This window comes from Bufo gargarizans, chromosome 1, assembly GCF_014858855.1.
Source record: "Bufo gargarizans isolate SCDJY-AF-19 chromosome 1, ASM1485885v1, whole genome shotgun sequence".
NCBI lineage: Eukaryota > Metazoa > Chordata > Amphibia > Anura > Bufonidae > Bufo > Bufo gargarizans.
The window spans coordinates 321956763-321975518 of record NC_058080.1 but is presented as its reverse complement, the minus strand read 5'-3'; the positions used below and the strand labels follow the sequence as shown (position 1 = coordinate 321975518).

Below are 18756 nucleotides of genomic sequence, written 5' to 3'. Positions count from 1 at the left end.
CGCTGCTGCGCGCGAAAATTTGAACTCGGAGACGCTTCTGAATGACGTCACTTCCTTTCGGCACCCGGAAGTGACGACGGCCGTTATCCTGAAGCGCTTAGGCGCGCACCCGGCGATAGCCGAACAGGCCCGGCGGGAGATCGCGACCGGGAGCAGGCTCACATATAATAATGGAGCGAGGCCTCCCTCCTTCACCCCTGCCCAGCGTTAGTACGGAGACCGCAGGAGGGCAGGGGGAACACCCGGTAGGTGTCAGGAAGTTCTGCTTACATCTTCATCTCCCCGCAGGGAGACTCTCTCTGCCCCTGTCCTCTGTAGGGACAGGAAACACTGGTGTTGGTGGTGGGAGGGGGGGATTTAAACCCTCTCTCTGTTCCTGCCCCTACAGAGGTCAGGGGTCAATCTCCTTGTAGCCGTCGTGGTGATGAAGTGGAAATGATATTTTTTTTTCTCTTTTTTCCTTACAAAGTCTCATATTCCACTAACTTGCGACAAAAAATAAAAAATTCTAGGAACTCGCCATGCCCCTCACGGAATACCTTGGGGTGTCTTCTTTCCAAAATGGGGTCACTTGTGGGGTAGTTATACTGCCCTGGCAATTTAGGGGCCCAAATGTGTGAGAAGAACTTTGCAATCAAAATGTGTAAAAAATGCCCTGCAAAATCCGAAAGGTGCACTTTGGAATATGTGCCCCTTTGCCCACCTTGGCAGCAAAAAAGTGTGACACATCTGGTATCGCCGTACTCAGGAGAAGTTGGGCAATGTGTTTTGGGGTGTCATTTTACATATACCCATGCTGGGTGAGAAAAATATCTTGGTCAAATGCCAACTTTGTATAAAAAAAATGGGAAAAGTTGTCTTTTGCCAAGATATTTCTCTCACCCAGCATGGGTATATGTAAAATGACACCCCAAAACACATTCCCCAACTTCTCCTGAGTACGGCGATACCAGATGTGTCACTTTTTTGATGCCAAGGTGGGCAAAGGGGCACATATTCCAAAGTGCACCTTTTGGATTTCACCGGTCATTTTTTACAGATTTTGATTGCAAAGTACTTCACACATTTGGGCCCCTAAATTGCCAGGGCAGTATAACTACGCCACAAGTGACCCCATTTTGGAAAGAAGACACCCCAAGGTATTCTGTGAGGGGCATGGTGAGTTCCTAGAATTTTTTATTTTTTGTCGCAAGTTAGTGGAATGAGACTTTGTAAGAAAAAATAAAAAAAATAAAATCATCATCATTTTCCGCTAACTTGTGACAAAAAATAAAAAGTTCTATGAACTCACTATGCGCATCAGCGAATACCTTAGGGTGTCTACTTTCCGAAATGGGGTCATTTGTGGGGGTTTTCTACTGTTTGGGCATTGTAGAACCTCAGGAATCATGACAGGTGCTCAGAAAATCAGAGCCGTTTCAAAAAGCGGAAATTCACATTTTTGTACCATAGTTTGTAAACGCTATAACTTTTACCCAAACCATTTTTTTTTTTGCCCAAACTTTTTTTTTTTTATCAAAGACATGTAGAACAATAAATTTGGCGAAAAATTTATATATGGATGTCGTTTTTTTTGCAAAATTTTACAGCTGAAAGTGAAAAATGTCATTTTTTGCAAAAAAATCGTTACATTTTGATTAATAACAAAAAAAGTAAAAATGTCAGCAGCAATAAAATACCACCAAATGAAAGCTCCATTAGTGAGAAGAAAAGGAGGTAAAATTCATTTGGGTGGTAAGTTGCATTACCGAGCGATAAACGGTGAAAGGAGTGTAGTGCCGAAGTGTAAAAAGTGCTCTGGTCATGAAGGGGGTTTCACCTAGCGGGGCTGAAGTGGTTAAAGTGACACTGGTCAGATTTGCAAAAAAATGGCCTGGTCCTAAGGTGTAATAAGGCTGTGTCCTTAAGGGGTTGATAACTATTAGCCTCCTTAAGGGCTACAACCCTCGTCATATTCACCCTAATAGAGCTCTATTAGGGTGAATACGACTTTACACACTCACTGCTGCCCTGTGCACACAACAGCAGGGAGCTGACCATGGCAGCCAGCCTCTCATCAGCCCCCCCCCAAGCAACTCAAACCCACCCCAGTATTAATCATTGGTGGCAGTGGGCAGTTCTGATCGGAGTCCCAGCAGTGTAATGCTGGGGCTCCGATCGGTTACCATGGCAGCCAGGGCGCTCCTTCTCATAGGTCTGTGCGGCGCATTGGTAATGCTATATGCATTAGCAATGCGCCGCACAGACAGAAGGAGCGACCGGCAGCCACGGCGCACGCTAGTATAATGCTGCTCACTAACTTACCATTGGAAAACGTGTCTTAGCTTGTCACTGGAGTGATCAAGCTGGTAGACGATCATAAGGCGCATTACCACGACCCGATACAGGATACAATAAAGTTTATTTTGAGACAACGCATTTCGGGGTCTCAACTGCCCCTTTATCAAGTCTGTGTCACCCTAGTTTTTTTGTGCAGCTGGGTGTGTACTGCCTGGTTTCTTCTAAAAAAGGCGCATGTCCGTACCTTGATTTTGTTCTTGTTACACTTGGGAGTGAGTGTAGCGGTTCACAGCTACAGTCCTATGTGCGTCCACCTGTCTGATTTGACTGAAGATCTGATTTATTGCCCATTCGCCTTCTCAGAGAATGTCTGCTGAGAAAATCCGCTAGAATATTTTATTTTCCTCTTAAACAGGACCTTTCATCGGCCCAAACATTGCAAGATAATCATCAGGCTACATAGAGCGGCGCCCAGGGATCTCACTGCTCAGTTCGCCCGCTGTGCCCTCCGGTATCTTCACTGAATTGGTTCGACTAGGCGGAGTCTGCCCTGTTTCCCCCTGGGCGTTTCTTCTCCCAGGCTGTAGCGCTGTCTAATCGCAGCGCAGAGCTCACAGCCTGGGAGAAAATAAAAACTCCCAGGCTGTGAGCACTGCGCTTGGACAGCACCCAGGGTGAAATAGGGCAGACGCTGCCAAGTTAAACCAATTCAGTGAACATACCGGAGGGCACAGCAGGAAAAGAAGATTCTTAACTGAGCTATCAGGTTGATCTGCTTCTCTTGCAGTAAAAAGGAAGATGGGTGTCCAGGAGTACTCCTAGAAATAATCTGACTTGGAATTAGTCTTGATTTCTCCTGGTTGATAACCCCCCTAAGGAAGTCAGGGTTTCTTTTACAATTCTCAGATGGTCCACAAGACTAGGAATAGGAAGCTGCAGCGATTAGAAGGTCGTCCAGATAGGGGACTACCATTATTCCTCTTAGGCCTCATGCACACGAACGTATTTTTTAACGTCCCGCAAAACGTGGTTCCGTTGTACCGTGATCCGTGCCCGTTTTTTCTTCCGTGGGTCTGCCGTGATTTTTGGAGGATCCACGGACATGAAAGATGAAAAAAAAATCTAAGTCAAGTTTGCCATTGAAATGATAGCAAAAAACGGACACGGATGACAATCTTGTGTGCATCCGTGATTTTCACGGACCCATTGACTTGAATGCGCCCGTGAACCGTTGGCCGTGAAAAAAATAGGACAGGTTATATTTTTTTCACGGCCTCGAAACACGGGTCACGGGCGCGGTGTAAAAACGGTGCACAAGCCGAGTTTTCTACGGCCCCATTGAATGTCAATGGAGCCGCAGAAAAAAAACGAAAAACGGCACAACGGCCACGGGTGCACACACTGGTCGTGTGCATGAGGCCTTAGATGGAAATAGCCCACTACATCTGCCATAATCTTTGTGAACAGACGTGGCGCCCTGGAGAAGCCGAAAGGTAAAGACAGATATTGGAAATGACAGAGCTCTCCCTCTATGTAGACAGCAAACCTGAGATATTTTTCACTCTCGCTATGAATGGGAACATGAGCATCGCAGGGCTCCAGATGGCGACCAAAATGATCGCCAATGCAACTTAGAATTTACAAGTGGCGACAAGACTTAAGTCTTGTCGCCATTTGCGACTAGACCCGCCGCCGCAGCTCTGCAGTTGAATACAGTGGCGGGGCACAGGAGATGATAGTACTCTGCCCCGCCGCCGATGTTCTTCTCAGCAGCGCAGTGGAGAAGGAGTCTCTCCCTCCCCCCTGTGCCGCCTCCGCCAGTGAGAAGAGACGGGAGGAGGGGAGGGGCTGTGGCCACTGCGCCACCAATGAAGAAAACTGACCTGTAATACAAATACAGGAGGCGGGTTCCGGAATCAAATAGCCGGCACCCGACCTTTGTGACAGGGAGCTGCGATCAGCTGCAGTCGAGTTAACCCTTCAGGTGCGGTACATGAAGGGTTAACTGCCGCTGATCCCAACTCCCTGTCACAAAGGTCGGGTGCCGGCTATTTGATTCCTGCACCCGCCTCCTGTATTTGTATAAGAAACATTGGTGGCACAGTGCACCGCTGCCCCCCCCCCCCCCCCCCCCCAACACCCCAGTATAAGAAACATTGGTGGCTTAGTGGGAAGTGCCAATGAGGGTTAAAATAAAATAAAAAAATTAACTCACCTCCTTTAGTTGATCGCATAGCTGCCGGTCTCCTGTTCTTTCTTCAGGACCTGTGGTGATGTCACTGAGCTCATCACATGGTCCATTACCATGGTGATGGATCATGTGATGATCACAGTGAGACAATCAATTGGACGAGGTGAGTTAACATTTTAATTTTTTAACCCTCAATGGCACTGCCCCACCAATGTTTATTATATTGAGGGGGGGGGGGGGGTGCACTGCACCGCCAATGTTTATTATACTGGGGTGTATATAATGTTTATTATATTGACCTACTACTAAGCATTCTGTATTAAAGAATGCTATTTTCCCTGATAACCATGTTATAAGGGAAAATACAGTGAATAGACTTTCATCCTAGCAACCATGCGTGAAAATCGCACCGCATCCGCACTTGCTTGCGATTTTCACGCAGCCCCATTAACTCCTATGGGGCCTGCGTTGCGATAAAAACGCACAACATAAAGCATGCTGCAATTTTCACGCAATACACAAGTGATGTGTGAAAATCACCGCTCATGTGCACAGCCCCATAGAAGTGAATGGGTCCGGATTTAGTGCGGGTGCATTCCGGTATTTTGAATGTCAGATCTGGCACTAATACATTCCTTTGGGGAAAAATGCTGGATCCGGCATTCAGGCAAATCTTTTTTCGCCGGAGATAAAACCGTAGCATGCTGCGGTTTTATCTTTTGCCTGATCAGTCAAAATGACTGAACTGAAGACATCCTGATGCATCCTGAACAGATTGCTCTCCATTCAGAATGCATGGGGATATGCCTGATCAGTTCTTTTCTGGTATAGCGCCCCTAGGAGGGAACTCTATGCCGGAAAAGAAAAACGCTAGTGTGAAAGTACCCTCAAATATTAAGTTTAAATCCCCCCTTTCCCAATTTTACATATAAAATATATAAACAATAAATAAATAAACATATTACATAGCGCTGTCCAAACTATTAAAAAATATCTCCTATGCGGTGAGCATTCGCCATTTTTTGTCACCTTGACTGTTCTATTATGGGCCGAAAGTTTCATAAAATGCGAAATGCTGCTTTTTTTTGCACAGTATTGTGTATCGCAATACTTTTTTATGGTGACGAAAGCGAATCAAAATGTTGGTATCAAAACAACCCTACGCTGATCTGATCGGCGTAGCGTTGTCACGATACAAAAATTTTGTATTTGGTTTTGATTTGGCGACTAAAAATTAGATTTGACTCCTAAATTTTTCCGTTCAGGAGCCAATGGCTACTAGGTATTTTTTTTTAGTCTGGAGCACTGCATCCGCCAGATCGACTGTTAACATGTAATAATCCTGAAAGAGGAGGTTCACAGCAGATTTTATAGATTCCATTTAGAATTTTTTTGTAAGTGACCTAGTGATTTAGGTTTTTCAGATTAACTAGTTCTGAAGTTCCCACTTGTTTGTAAGAACAAGGGGAGAGTAGACCCCCTGACCTTGCTCAGCTATTGGGACTTCTGAAACAACCAGTTTTTTTTTTATAAAAGGGAAGACACCTCTGACTTCAGGGCCTTTTGATTGAGGATCAGAAAAAAATTAAAAAAAATCACGCTACTTTGTGCCCTGATTCTATTTGTTTTAGGACACGAGGGGGGGCTCCTATAGAGTCCCAAGAAGGGCTGAACTTCGAAATGCTGCCACTACTGGACTTCTGGGCAAAGGATCTACCTTGAGACTCCTTTTTGTTTTGAGTCTGCTTAAATCTTTTTTGGGAACGAACATTTTTCCTTTGTTGGAACATCCGGAATTGGTCTTCCGGTAATTCAGTCTTCATGAGATAGTTCCATGAGACTGTTGGGTGCGGATCCGTCTGGTATCTCCACAGACGTATCCGCACTTAGAATGCAAACGCTTGTATCCGTTCAGAACAGATCCGCTTGCATATTATTATTATTTTATTTTTTTTTTAAAGTAAGTCAAAACAGATCCGTCCTGACTTATATTGAAAATCAATAGGGGAAGCATCAGTTTTCAACTGCACCATATTGTGTCAGTGAAAACGGATTCGTCCCCATTGACTTACATTGTAAGTCAGGACAGATCAGTTTGGCTCCGCATGGCCAGGCGGACACCAGTCTGCATCCAGAGCAGAGCCAAACTGATACATTGTGAATGGATCCTTATCCATTCAGAATGCATTGGGGCTAAACTGATCCGTTTTGAACTGTTTGTGAGATCCCTGAAACGGGATCTCACAAACTGAATACAAAACGCCAGTGTGAAAGTAGCCCAATCTTTAGGCTACTTTCACATTGGAGTTTTGGTTTCCGTTTCAGGGATCTCACAAGCGGTCCAAATGTTAAAGATAATACAAACTGATCTGTTCTGAACAGATGCAGAAGGTTGTATTATCGGTGCGGATCCATCTGTGCAGATCCATGACAGATCCGCACCAAACGAGAGTGTGAAAGTAGCCTTAGCGGCGATGCCCATTAGTGGGATACTGGGACAACTTACATGGGCAAATGATTGAGCCAATTCTCGTACACCCGTTCCCAATAACTGGTCTGTGCAAAACACTCATGACAGGAGATGTGAAAGTTTTTTCAGCAAATACAATCATTAGAAGGCAGCACATGCTACTGACAATGAACAATAGTAGTAAGGCTTGCATTAGACCAAGAGACGTCTTCATAACGATTAGAGAGATTGAATTTGCAACTCGTTCGCAACCAAAAATTTGCTTATTACATAGAGCGATGTAGGTTTGTACTTTCTTCGATTACGGTAATCCTTTGCTAGAAAGTACTACACCTCTATGTGATTCTTAAGAGTAGACTACATATTATATGAATGGATCTGTGGCCGAGATGCGACACTTTAGCAGGATCATGATAGGCGAGAAATGAGATTCCTCATACGTTATTTAATCACTCACTTAATCTCACGAGGGCCAATTTCATTCGCATTCACAGTACGATATTCACTCTAATATACGCTTAACAGTCCGTGGATGACCATTTGGGAGGTGTAAATTTATCTCGCCATGCAATGCAGGAATCTTTAAAGGGATTGGCCAGTTTCTATTACTAGTTGCACATGTATGCAGCTAATAAAGGATTAAACACTGACGTTTCTGGGTCCGCTTGTGAGATCAGTTTCAGGGCTCTTACAAGCGGCCCAAAAACGGATCAGTTAAGCCCCAATGCATTCTAAATTAGAGATCGACCGATTATCGGATTTACCGATATTATCGGCCGACATTCAGGATTTTGAACGTTATCGGTATTGGCATTTATTTTGCCGATATTCCGTAAACGTCCTGGGAACACAGATCGCGCTGCTGACAGCGCTCTCCGTGTTCCCTCAGCAGCAGCACAGGGGAGAAGGAGCAGTGTCTCCTCCCCCTGTGCTGCTGCTGCCGCTCCAGCCAATGGGAGGACAGGGGACAAGAGGAGGGGAGGAGCTATGGCCACTGCGCCACCAATGAAGCTTAATCTCACATTAATTCATATACAGGAGGCGGGAGCTGCAGGATCACATAGCCGGCTCCCGGCCTCTATGAGCTGTAGCTGCGATCTGCGGTAGTTAACTCCTCAGGTGTTAACTACCGCAGCTACTGCTCATAGAGGTCGGGAGTCGGCTATGTTATCCTGCAGCCAGCTCCCGCCTCCTGTATATGAAAAAATGAGGGAGGGGTTGTCCAAGTTATATTTCTTGATGACCTATCCCCAGAATAGGTCATCAATATCAGATCAGCGGGGGTCCGACACCCGGCACCCCCTCCGATCAGCTGTTTGAAGAGGAGACTCGCACGGAGTCAGCGCTGCCTCCTCTTCACTGTTTACCTTCTAGCCGTTGCATCTGCAGTGGTGAGCAGGTGTAATTACACCCAAGCCTTCCTATTCATTTCAATAGGAAGGCTTGGGTGTAATTACACCTGCTCACCACTGCAGATGCAACGGCTAGAAGGTAAACAGTGAAGAGGAGGCAGTGCTGACACTGTGCGAGTCTCCTCTTCAAACAGCTGATCGGAGGGGGTGCCGGGTCATCAATAAATATAACTGACAACCCCTTTAATCTTCATTGGTGGCGCAGTGCACCCCCAACCCCAGTATTAGACATTGGTGGCGCAGTGCGCCCCCCCAGTTATTAAGCATTGGCGGCGCAGTGCGCCCCAGCAGTGTAAGCCTGGGGCTCCGATCGGTTACCATGGCAGCCAGGACGCTATTGAAGCCCTGGCTGCCATGGTAAGCTCCATGCTGCTGTGTGCACAAAGCACAGAGCAGCAGGGACAGTGTGATGTCCTATTCACCCCGATAGATCTCTATCAGGGTGAATAGGACAAGGGTTCTAGTCCCTAAGGGGGCTAAAAGTTAGATAAAAAAAAAAAGTTACAAAAATAATAACACCAAAATATTAAGTATAAATGAAAAAGAAAGATTTACAAAAAAAACTACACATTAACAATAAACATAAATTTTCAGCAGATGTGGGAATTTTTATTTATTTTTTTCAATAAAAATTCCCAGAATATCGGTATAAATTATCGGCTATCGGCCTGAAAGTTCACAAATTATCGGTCCTAAAAAAATCAATATCGGTCGATCCCTATTCTAAATGGATAAGAATCCATTCAGAATGCCTCAGTCTGGCTCCGTTCAGCCTCCATTTCGCTCTCTTGCAGCGTTTTGATGTCCGCCTGACCATGCGGAGCCAAACGGATCCGTCCTGACTTACAATGTAAGTCAATGGGGATGGATCCGTTTTTACTGACACAATATGGTGCAATTGAAAACAGATCCGCCTCCCATTGACTTTCAGTGCAAGTCAAAACGAATCAGTTTCCATTATCATGAACAAAAAAAATAAAAAAAATTGTTCATGGTAATGCAAACGGATCCGTTCTGAACTGATACAAGCGTTTGCATTATAGGTGCGGATCGTCTGTGCAGATACCAGACGTATCCGCACCGAAAGGCAGGTGTGAAAGTAGACTTAGGCTGAGTTTACAAGGGCGAAATTTCCACGCGGGTGCAATGCGGGAGGTGAACGCATTGCACCCGCACTGAATCTGGACCCATTCATTTCTATGGGGCTGTGTACATGAGCTGTGATTTTCATGCATCACTTAAGCGTTGCGTGAAAATTGCAGCATGCTCTATATTGTGCTTTTATCACGCAACGCAGGCCCCATAGAAGTGAATGGGGCTGAGTGAAAATCGCAAGCATCCGCAATCAAGTGCGGATGCGGTGCGATTTTCACACATGGTTGCTAGGATGACAGTCTATTCACTGTATTATTTTCCCTTACAACATGGTTATAAGGGAGAATAATAGCATTCTTTCATTCAGAATGTTCAGTAAATGGTCAATTGAGGGTTAAAAAAATTATTAACTCTTGATCGCGTAGCTGCCAGTCTCTTACTTTAATCATGAGCTGATCACCGTGGTGATGATCATGTGATTGGACCATGTGATATGACGTCACCACAGGTCCTTTAGCTGGCAGCTCATGATTAAAGTAGTAAGAAGAGACCGGCAGCTACGCGATCAAGAGGAGAAGGCGAGTTCATTTTTTTTATTTTTTTTAACCCTCAATTGACCACCTACTTAGCATTCTGTATTAAAGAATGCCATTTTCCCTTATAACCATGTTATAAGGGAAAACAACATCTATACAACACCGAACGCAAACGTGAACTTCTCTGAAGAAGTTCGGGTCTGGGTACCACAGTCAGTTTTCTTTTTTATCACGCGAGTGTAAAACGCATTGCACCCGCGCGATAAAAACTGAACAGAACGCAATCACAGTCATAACTAACTGCAATTGGGTACCCACTCACACGGGTTTGCCGCAACGCATCCGGACCTTATCCGGACACGCTCGTGTGAACTCAGCCTTAAATGGGTTGTCCAGGTCCAGAGCTGAACCCAGACACACACAATCTCACCCAGGCAGCCCCCCTGATTTCAGCATCGGAGCATCTCATGCTCCAATGCGCTTCCTTGCCCTGAGCAAGATTGCACAGGGCAAGGGCTCTTTTGTTTACAATCACACTGCCGGGCGGAGGCATCCACCCGGCAGTGTGATCGGTAACGTCACCGGCTCTAAGGAACAGGCTTTAGTGCTGCCCTAGACTGTTTACTGGCTAGGGCAGCGCAAAAGCCTGCCCATCAGTGCCAGTGAAGTCACCGGATCTGAAAAAAATGCCTTTGCCCTGTGCGATTTAGTGCAGGGCAAAGGAGAGCATGAACTGCTCTGTTGCTCAGGTCAGGGAGGCTGCTGGGATGAAAACAGAGGTATGTCCGGGTTCAGCTCTGAACTCGGACAACCCCTTTAAAAGGGGTTGTCCACTATCTACAATTGATTACCTATCCTCAGGATAGGTCAATACCAGATCGGTGGGGGTCCAAGACCCAGCACCCTCTCCAATCAGCTGGTTGAACAGAATTCAGTGATGGTATGAACGCTGTTTCCACACAAAAAAAATAAAATGCATGTACACAAAAACCACAGCTTGCCCTGCAAAAAAACTAAAACCTCACACCTCTGTTGGAAGAAAGAAAAAAAAAAAAAGTCCGGGCAACATATTACAACAATAATTTGTTTAATTCAACTTTCACACTGGTGTTTTGGCTTTCCATTTGGGAATTTGGGAGATCCGTTCAGGGATCTCACAACCGGTACAAAACAGATCAGTTTTGCCCCTAATGCATCCTGAATGGAAAAGGATCCACTCAGAATGCATCAGTTCGGTCTCCATTCCGCTTTGGAGACAGACACCAAACGCTTGCAGCATTTTGGTGTCAGTCTGATACTGAGCCAAACGGATCCGTCCTGGCACACAATGCAAGTCAATGGCGACGGATCTGTTTTCTATGACACAATCTGGCACAATAGAAAACTGATCAGTTTTGGCTATATTTAAGATAATACAAGCTGATCCATTCTGAACAGATGAAGACGTTTTATTATCAGTAACGGATCCGTCCATGACGAGAGTGTGAAAGTAGCCTAAAAAATACATTGTTTGAAATTTCGAAAGTAGTAAAATGTACCACAAACTGCTGACATTTGATACTGCCATACTCTTAGGGTACTTTCACACTTGCGGCAGGACGGATCCGACAGGCTGTTCACCATGTCGGATCCGTCCTGCGGCTATTTCGCCGTGCCGCCGCTCCGTCCCCATTGACTATAATGGGGACGGGGGCGGAGCTCCGGCGCAGCACGGCGAAAGGGCGCCGGACTAAAATTACTGCATGTCAGGCTTTTTAGTCCGGCGGCTTTCTCCGTGCACCGCCGTGCTGCGCCGGAGCTCCGCCCCCGTCCCCATTATAGTCAATGGGGACAGAGCGGCGGTCCGGCGGCACGGCGAAATAGCCGCAGGACGGATCCGACATGGTGAACAGCCTGTCAGATCCGTCCTGCCGCAAGTGTGAAACTAGCCTTACTGACTCAAATACAATTAACATTTTTATTGCACAACAAAAAATAAAAGCTAATCATAAGGCTCCATTCACACCCGCAAATGGGTCTGCACCCATTCATTTTCTATGGGGACAGAATGGATGCGGACAGCACAGTGTGAGATAGAACGTCCTATTCTTGTCTGCAGCATGTGGACAAGAATAGGAATTTCTATAAGGGTGCCGGGCGGGTGTGTTGCGGATCCGTAACACCACGGACGTGTGAATGGAGCATAAATGTTTCTCAATAAATTACATAAACCAGTAATTCTATTAAAAAGCACAACCCTTCCCACCGAAAAAAAAAAAAACATTGATGCAGAAATTACAGCTTAAGACAGAAAAACAAAAGTCTTTTACTTGGTCTTTAAGGGGTTAAAAATGCATCCAACTGATGAGACATCTTCCAACATTTGGTAAAACTACAATTAAGGTACTTTCCTACTTTCAGAGGATTTTGGCAGGCAGTTCCGTCGCAGGCAATCTGGACGCAAACAGGTGAATTTGTGAGGCGGATCAGTCTCACAGATGCATTGCAATACCGGATCAGTCTTTCCGGTTGTTACCCGCAAAATACGGATCCGGTATTTATTTTTCACAAATTTAATAGTCTGCGCATGCGCCAACGGAAAGAACGGATCCGTTTTTGCCGGGAAAATTGGGGCCAGATCCGGCATTAATACTAATGCAATCTGAATGGAGAGCAATCTGTTCTGCTTGCATCAGGTTTTTCATCAGTTCAGTCCCTCTTACGTTTTTTGGGCCGGAGAGTGTACCGCAGCATGCTGCAGTTTTATCGCTTGCCAAAAATCCTCAACAGTTGCCGGAATTGAAATAATGGAAATTAATGCCGGATCTAGCATTCCGGTAGCTTGAGGATTTTTGGCCAGAGAAAACTGAAGCATGCTGCGGTACTTTCTCTGGCCAAAAAATGTAAGAGGGACTGAACTGATGAAAAACCTGATGCAAAGTTTGCAAACAGATCGGATTGCTCTCCATTCAGAATGCATTAGGATAAATCTGATCAGTTTTTTTCTGGCATAGAGCCCCTAGGACGGAACTCAAAACCAGAAAAGAAAAACCGCTATTCTAAAAGTACCCTTAGGGTCTATTCACACGTCCGCAAAATGGATCCGCAGCCGTTCCGCAATTTTGCGGAACGGGTGCAGACCCATTCATTTTCAATAGGGCCGGAATGTGCTGTCCGCATCCACATTTGCGGATCCACACTTCCACATCCGTGCTTCAGTTTCCGCAAAAATATAGAACATGTCCTATTCTTGCGGACAAGAACAGGCATATTCTATTAGTGCCGACAATGTGCGGTCCGCAAAATGCGGAATGCCCATTGCCGCTTTCAGTGTTTTGCGGATCCGTGGCTCCGTGTATCCGCAAAACACGTTGCGGACGTGTGAATGCAGCCTGGGGTGTAAACCGCAAAACAGACTGGCGATAGATGGACGTGTCGGGATTACAACTTGCAGTAACTTCCTTTGGATTTTCCATTAGCAGCTGTACAGTCAGATGTTCAGGTAGGTCCATAAATACAAACCTCCCCGAGGGTCCCTATTTTTTGACTCAAGTCCCTCTTTTTGATCTTCGGTATAGAACAGCATTGCTCCATGTACAACAGCGAGTGTCTATATATTAGTCCCTGCATCAGTTAATGGATTCAGATACTTTGTCACAACGTGATAAGAAAACTACTAAAATGTAGAAATACAAAGAAAAAACAGAACTTTCACACAATGAACCATGCGTGTCCCTCTCTGGAAGGTGTGCAAATTTAGGCCAGGGACAGAGGCCATGTTGTGAGCCACCGTGCCTCACGTGGACCCCGACAACACGGAGAGATGAACGCAGCCACCTTTACACCAACCTAAAAACATTGCCAAATAACTAAGTTCACATTCACAGTACACGTGATAAGCGCTGGAAGGCCTGCAGCACGACCATTTCATAACACCTTCTGCTAGCAGAGGAAGAAGTACAGGCAGGGACAAGCGGCAGTCAGTCCCCACAACCCGACGCTGCAAGTTTACGGCGCATGCGCACCTCCACTGCAGAAAACGCACTATTTACTTCTAAACGGTCAAGTTACAGGAAAACAAAGCGGTGCACGAAACACGGCTCTCAGCCTATCCAGAAGGCCGGAGGCCCTAAATATGGGACACTCTTACCCACCTGCAGGGCTCTGCAGAGAAGGCGCACTGCCCGTAAACACGGAGCTCTCCACTGCTGTTGACATGAGAGAGAGCTGACGCAAGAGTGCATACGCCTCACTTATATAAACTCCAGTAGGGGGTGTGGCCGAAGTTTACGTGACGAAGGATGACGCGCAGGGCTATAGGTTGGCCGGTAGTCACATGATGGGCGTACTGACGTCCTCTTCTCTACGTGCAGCTGATCACTTGGCTGTCTGTCGACTTCACCCAGACCAGTTCTAACCGACCTATGTGTGCCTACTTTCCATGAAAACATTGCCTCACACTGAGCTCTGTGAATGGGCGGTGCACAATCATGTCAGGATGGTGTAGTGTAGTTCACACAGAGGTGATTGTGAGGCTTAGTTCAGCCTGGCACAAACAGGTTATTTTCACAAGAACTGGCATCAAAGTGGGAAAATGGACATATTTCATTTATATGACCACGTAACTGATGTTTTTAAAGGGTTAATAATATTTATTTATATAGTGTCACCATATTCTGCAGCTCTTTACAAATTCATAGAGTTCATGTAGAAACCAAAAGTGGCTAATATACATCTGAAACACTTTGTGTCAGGTTCTGGGTCGCAAGAGCTTACTATCTATGAGGAATTGGGGGTGACACATAAGGTAGTTGATTGTGATAAGTAGGATTTGAGCCATTATTGAACTGACAGGAGTGGTGCCGGCCAATCTGCTTCGGGTTTGGGACTACTAGGATCGAGTTTGGGCCACAGGAGTTGGTGGGGGAAAGGTTTAGTCAGGGAAAAGTCATTTTACATTTGAAAGTGCAGAAGTTGAGAATTGACCTAGTATTCCGGGGCAGAGTATTCCAGAGAGTAGGTGCAGCTCGAGAAAAGTCTCGAAGACCGTAGTAAGAGGTACGAATTATGGAGGCTATTAAAGGGGTATTCTCATCTTGCTTATTCATCCTTCCCTGCAGTCACTCTGCTGTTCACTTCCTGGTTTCCTGCAGCTAAGGCTGGGCAGGCTTAGGCAGCTAGAGTGAAGGCCGGCCACGCCTCCTTATGACATCACACTGAGAACTCAGTCCTTGTGTGCTGGTTCATGTGAAGAGAATGAGTCATCAGTCTGGCAGCCTGCAGTGTCTGTGAGGCCCCTCCTGCTGTGGAATCCTCAGAGAGCTGTGATAAGTGAGCTCAGCGTACAGTAACATGTGGCTGTCCTGCACAGTTTTACACACAATCTCAGTCTGATCTTTTACAAACCCATTCTGTGCAGCAAACACTATATTTCCATATTATACATTCGCTCTAAAGATTGTCAGCCAGTAGACTTATATCTGTGCATTTGATTCCCATAAACCATGACCATCCCCCACCCCCACCCCCCAGCACTGATGCAGATTTCTTTCTATTACAGCTGTACTACAATTATGTATAAACCTTACACTATGTATACAGTGGAGGAAATAATTATTTGACCCCTCACTGATTTTGTAAGTTTGTCCAATGACAAAGAAATGAAAAGTCTCAGAACAGTATCATTTCAATGGTAGGTTTATTGTAACAGTGGCAGATAGCACATCAAAAGGAAAATCGAAAAAATAACTTTAAATAAAAGATAGCAACTGATTTGCATTTCATTGAGTGAAATAAGTATTTGAACCCTCTAACAAAAAAAGACTTAATACTTGGTGGAAAAACCCTTGTTTGCAAGCACAGAGGTCAAACGTTTCTTGTAATTGATGACCAAGTTTGCGCACATTTTAGGAGGAATGTTGGTCCACTCCTCTTTGCAGATCATCTCTAAATCCCTAAGGTTTCGAGGCTGTCTCTGTGCAACTCTGAGCTTGAGCTCCCTCCATAGGTTTTCGATTGGATTAAGGTCCGGAGACTGACTAGGCCACTCCATGACCTTAATGTGCTTCTTCTTGAGCCACTCCTTTGTTGCCTTTGCTGTATGTTTTGGGTCATTGTCGTGCTGGAACACCCATCCACGACCCATTTTCAGTTTCCTGGCAGAGGGAAGGAGGTTGTCGCTCAGGATTTCACGATACATGGCTCCGTCCATTTTCCCGTTTATGCGAATAAGTTGTCCTGTGCCCTTAGCAGAAAAACACCCCCAAAGCAAAATGTTTCCACCCCCATGCTTGACGGTGGGGACGGTGTTTTGGGGGTCATAGGCAGCATTTTTCTTCCTCCAAACACAGCAAGTTGAGTTAATGCCAAAGAGCTCTATTTTGGTCTCATCAGACCACAGCACCTTCTCCCAGTCACTCTCTGAATCATTCAGGTGTTCATTGGCAAACTTCAGACGGGCCTGCACATGTGCCTTCCTGAGCAGGGGGACCTTGCGAGCCCTGCAGGATTTTAATCCATTGCGGTGTAATGTGTTTCCAATGGTTTTCTTGGTGACTGTGGTCCCTGCTAATTTGAGGTCATTAACTAACTCCTCCCGTGTAGTTCTAGGATGCTTTTTCACCTTTCTCAGAACCATTGACACCCCACGAGGTGAGATCTTGCGTGGAGCCCCAGAGCGAGGTCGATTGATGGTCATTTTGTGCTCCTTCCATTTTCGAATAATCGCACCAACAGTTGTCACCTTCTCTCCCAGCTTCTTGCTAATGGTTTTGTAGCCCATTCCAGCCTTGTGCAGGTCTACAATTTTGTCTCTGACATCCTTGGACAGCTCTTTGGTCTTTCCCATGTTGGAGAGTTTGGAGTCTGCTTGATTGATTGATTCTGTGGACAGGTGTCTTTTATACAGGTGACTAGTTAAGACAGGTGTCCTTAATGAGGGTGACTAATTGAGTAGAAGTGTCTAACCACTCTGTGGGAGCCAGAACTCTTAATGGTTGGTAGGGGTTCAAATACTTATTTCACTCAATGAAATGCAAATCAGTTGCTATCTTTTATTTAAAGTTATTTTTTCGATTTTCCTTTTGATGTGCTATCTGCCACTGTTACAATAAACCTACCATTGAAATGATACTGTTCTGAGACTTTTCATTTCTTTGTCATTGGACAAACTTACAAAATCAGTGAGGGGTCAAATAATTATTTCCGCCACTGTATGTATAGATGCATATACAGCTCAGGAACATGTTTCTTCTCCAGTCCCCTATCATAAGTTTGGCTCAAGGGCTTCCTATACAGCTCAGCTACGGCTTTAATATACTCTCCCACCATCCTTCAGGTTGACGGTCCGCATATAGCTCTGCTACATTTCTTTATTCCACCATCACTGAGGCTGACCATCCGCTTATACAGCTCTGCTACATATATATATATATATATATATATATATATATATACACTCACTAAAGAATTATTAGGAACTCCATACTAATACGGTGTTGGACCCCTTTTGCCTTCAGAACTGCCTTAATTCTACATGGCATTGATTCAACAAGGTGCTGATGGCATTCTTTTGAAATGTTGGCCCATATTGATAGGATAGCATCTTGCAGATGGAGATTTGAAGGATGCACATCCAGGGCACGAAGCTCCCGTTCCACCACATCCCAAAGATGCTCTATTGGGTTGAGATCTGGTGACTGTGGGGGCCATTTTAGTACAGTGAACTCATTGTCATGTTCAAGAAACCATTTTTCCAGTCTTCAACAGTCCAATTTTGGTGAGCTTGTGCAAATTGTAGCCTCTTCTTCCTATTTGTAGTGGAGATGATTGGTACCCGGTGGGGTCTTCTGCTGTTGTAGCCCATCCGCCTCAAGGTTGTGCGTGTTGTGGCTTCACAAATGCTTTGCTGCATACCTCAGTTGTAACGAGTAGTTATTTTAGTCAACGTTGCTCTTCTATCAGCTTGAATCAGTCGGCCCATTCTCCTCTGACCTCTCGCATCAACAAGGCATTTTCTCCCACAGGACTGCCGCATACTGGATGTTTTTCCCTTTTCACACCATTCTTTGTAAACCCTAGAAATGGTTGTGCGTGAAAATCCCAGAAACTGAGCAGATTGTGAAATACTCAGACCGGCCCGTCTGGCACCAACAACCATGCCACACTCATAATTGCCTAAATCACCTTTCTTTCCCATTCTGACATTCAGTTTGGAGTTCAGGAGATTGTCTTGACCAGGACCACAACCCTACATGCATTGAAGCAACTGCCATGTGATTGGTTGACTAGATAATCGCATTAATGAGAAATAGAACAGGTGTTCCTAATAATTCTTTAGGTGAGTCTATATAGTCATTTTCACACTAGCGCTGTTGCTGAACAGCCTCATACAGTTCTAGTTCATCTCTCTCTCTTTCACCATCACTGAGGTTGACCATCCACTTATACAGCTCTGCTACATCAGTTTTTCTCTTCACCCAGCACTGATGCTGACCCGCCACATATACAGCTCTGCTACATCTGTCTATTCCCTTCCCCACTCGAACTATGGCAGAACAGCAGCATATTCAGTTCTGCTACATCCATCAGCCCCCAAGTGACTCTATCAGCCCCCAAAGTGCCTCCATCTTCCTCCAAGTGCCTCCATCTGCCCCCAAGTGCCTCCACCAGCCCCCAAGTGCCACCATCTGCCCCCAAGTGCCTCCATCTGCCCCAAGTGCCTCCATCTGCCCCCAAGTGCCTCCACTATCTGCCCCCAAGTGCCTCCACTATCTGCCCCCAAGTGCCTCCATC

General features: G+C 45.5%; 1 protein-coding gene across 1 annotated transcript in view; it reads right to left on the bottom strand.

Moving 5' to 3' along the window:
* The window catches only part of MKNK2 (MAPK interacting serine/threonine kinase 2), a 126714-nt gene extending 112488 nt beyond the window's left edge, over nt 1-14226 (bottom strand). The window contains exon 1 of the mRNA XM_044305792.1: nt 14118-14226. The gene's annotated coding sequence lies outside the window, so the exon portion shown is untranslated. The remainder of the gene's footprint in view (nt 1-14117) is intronic.
* Nucleotides 14227-18756: the final 4530 nt, after the last annotated feature.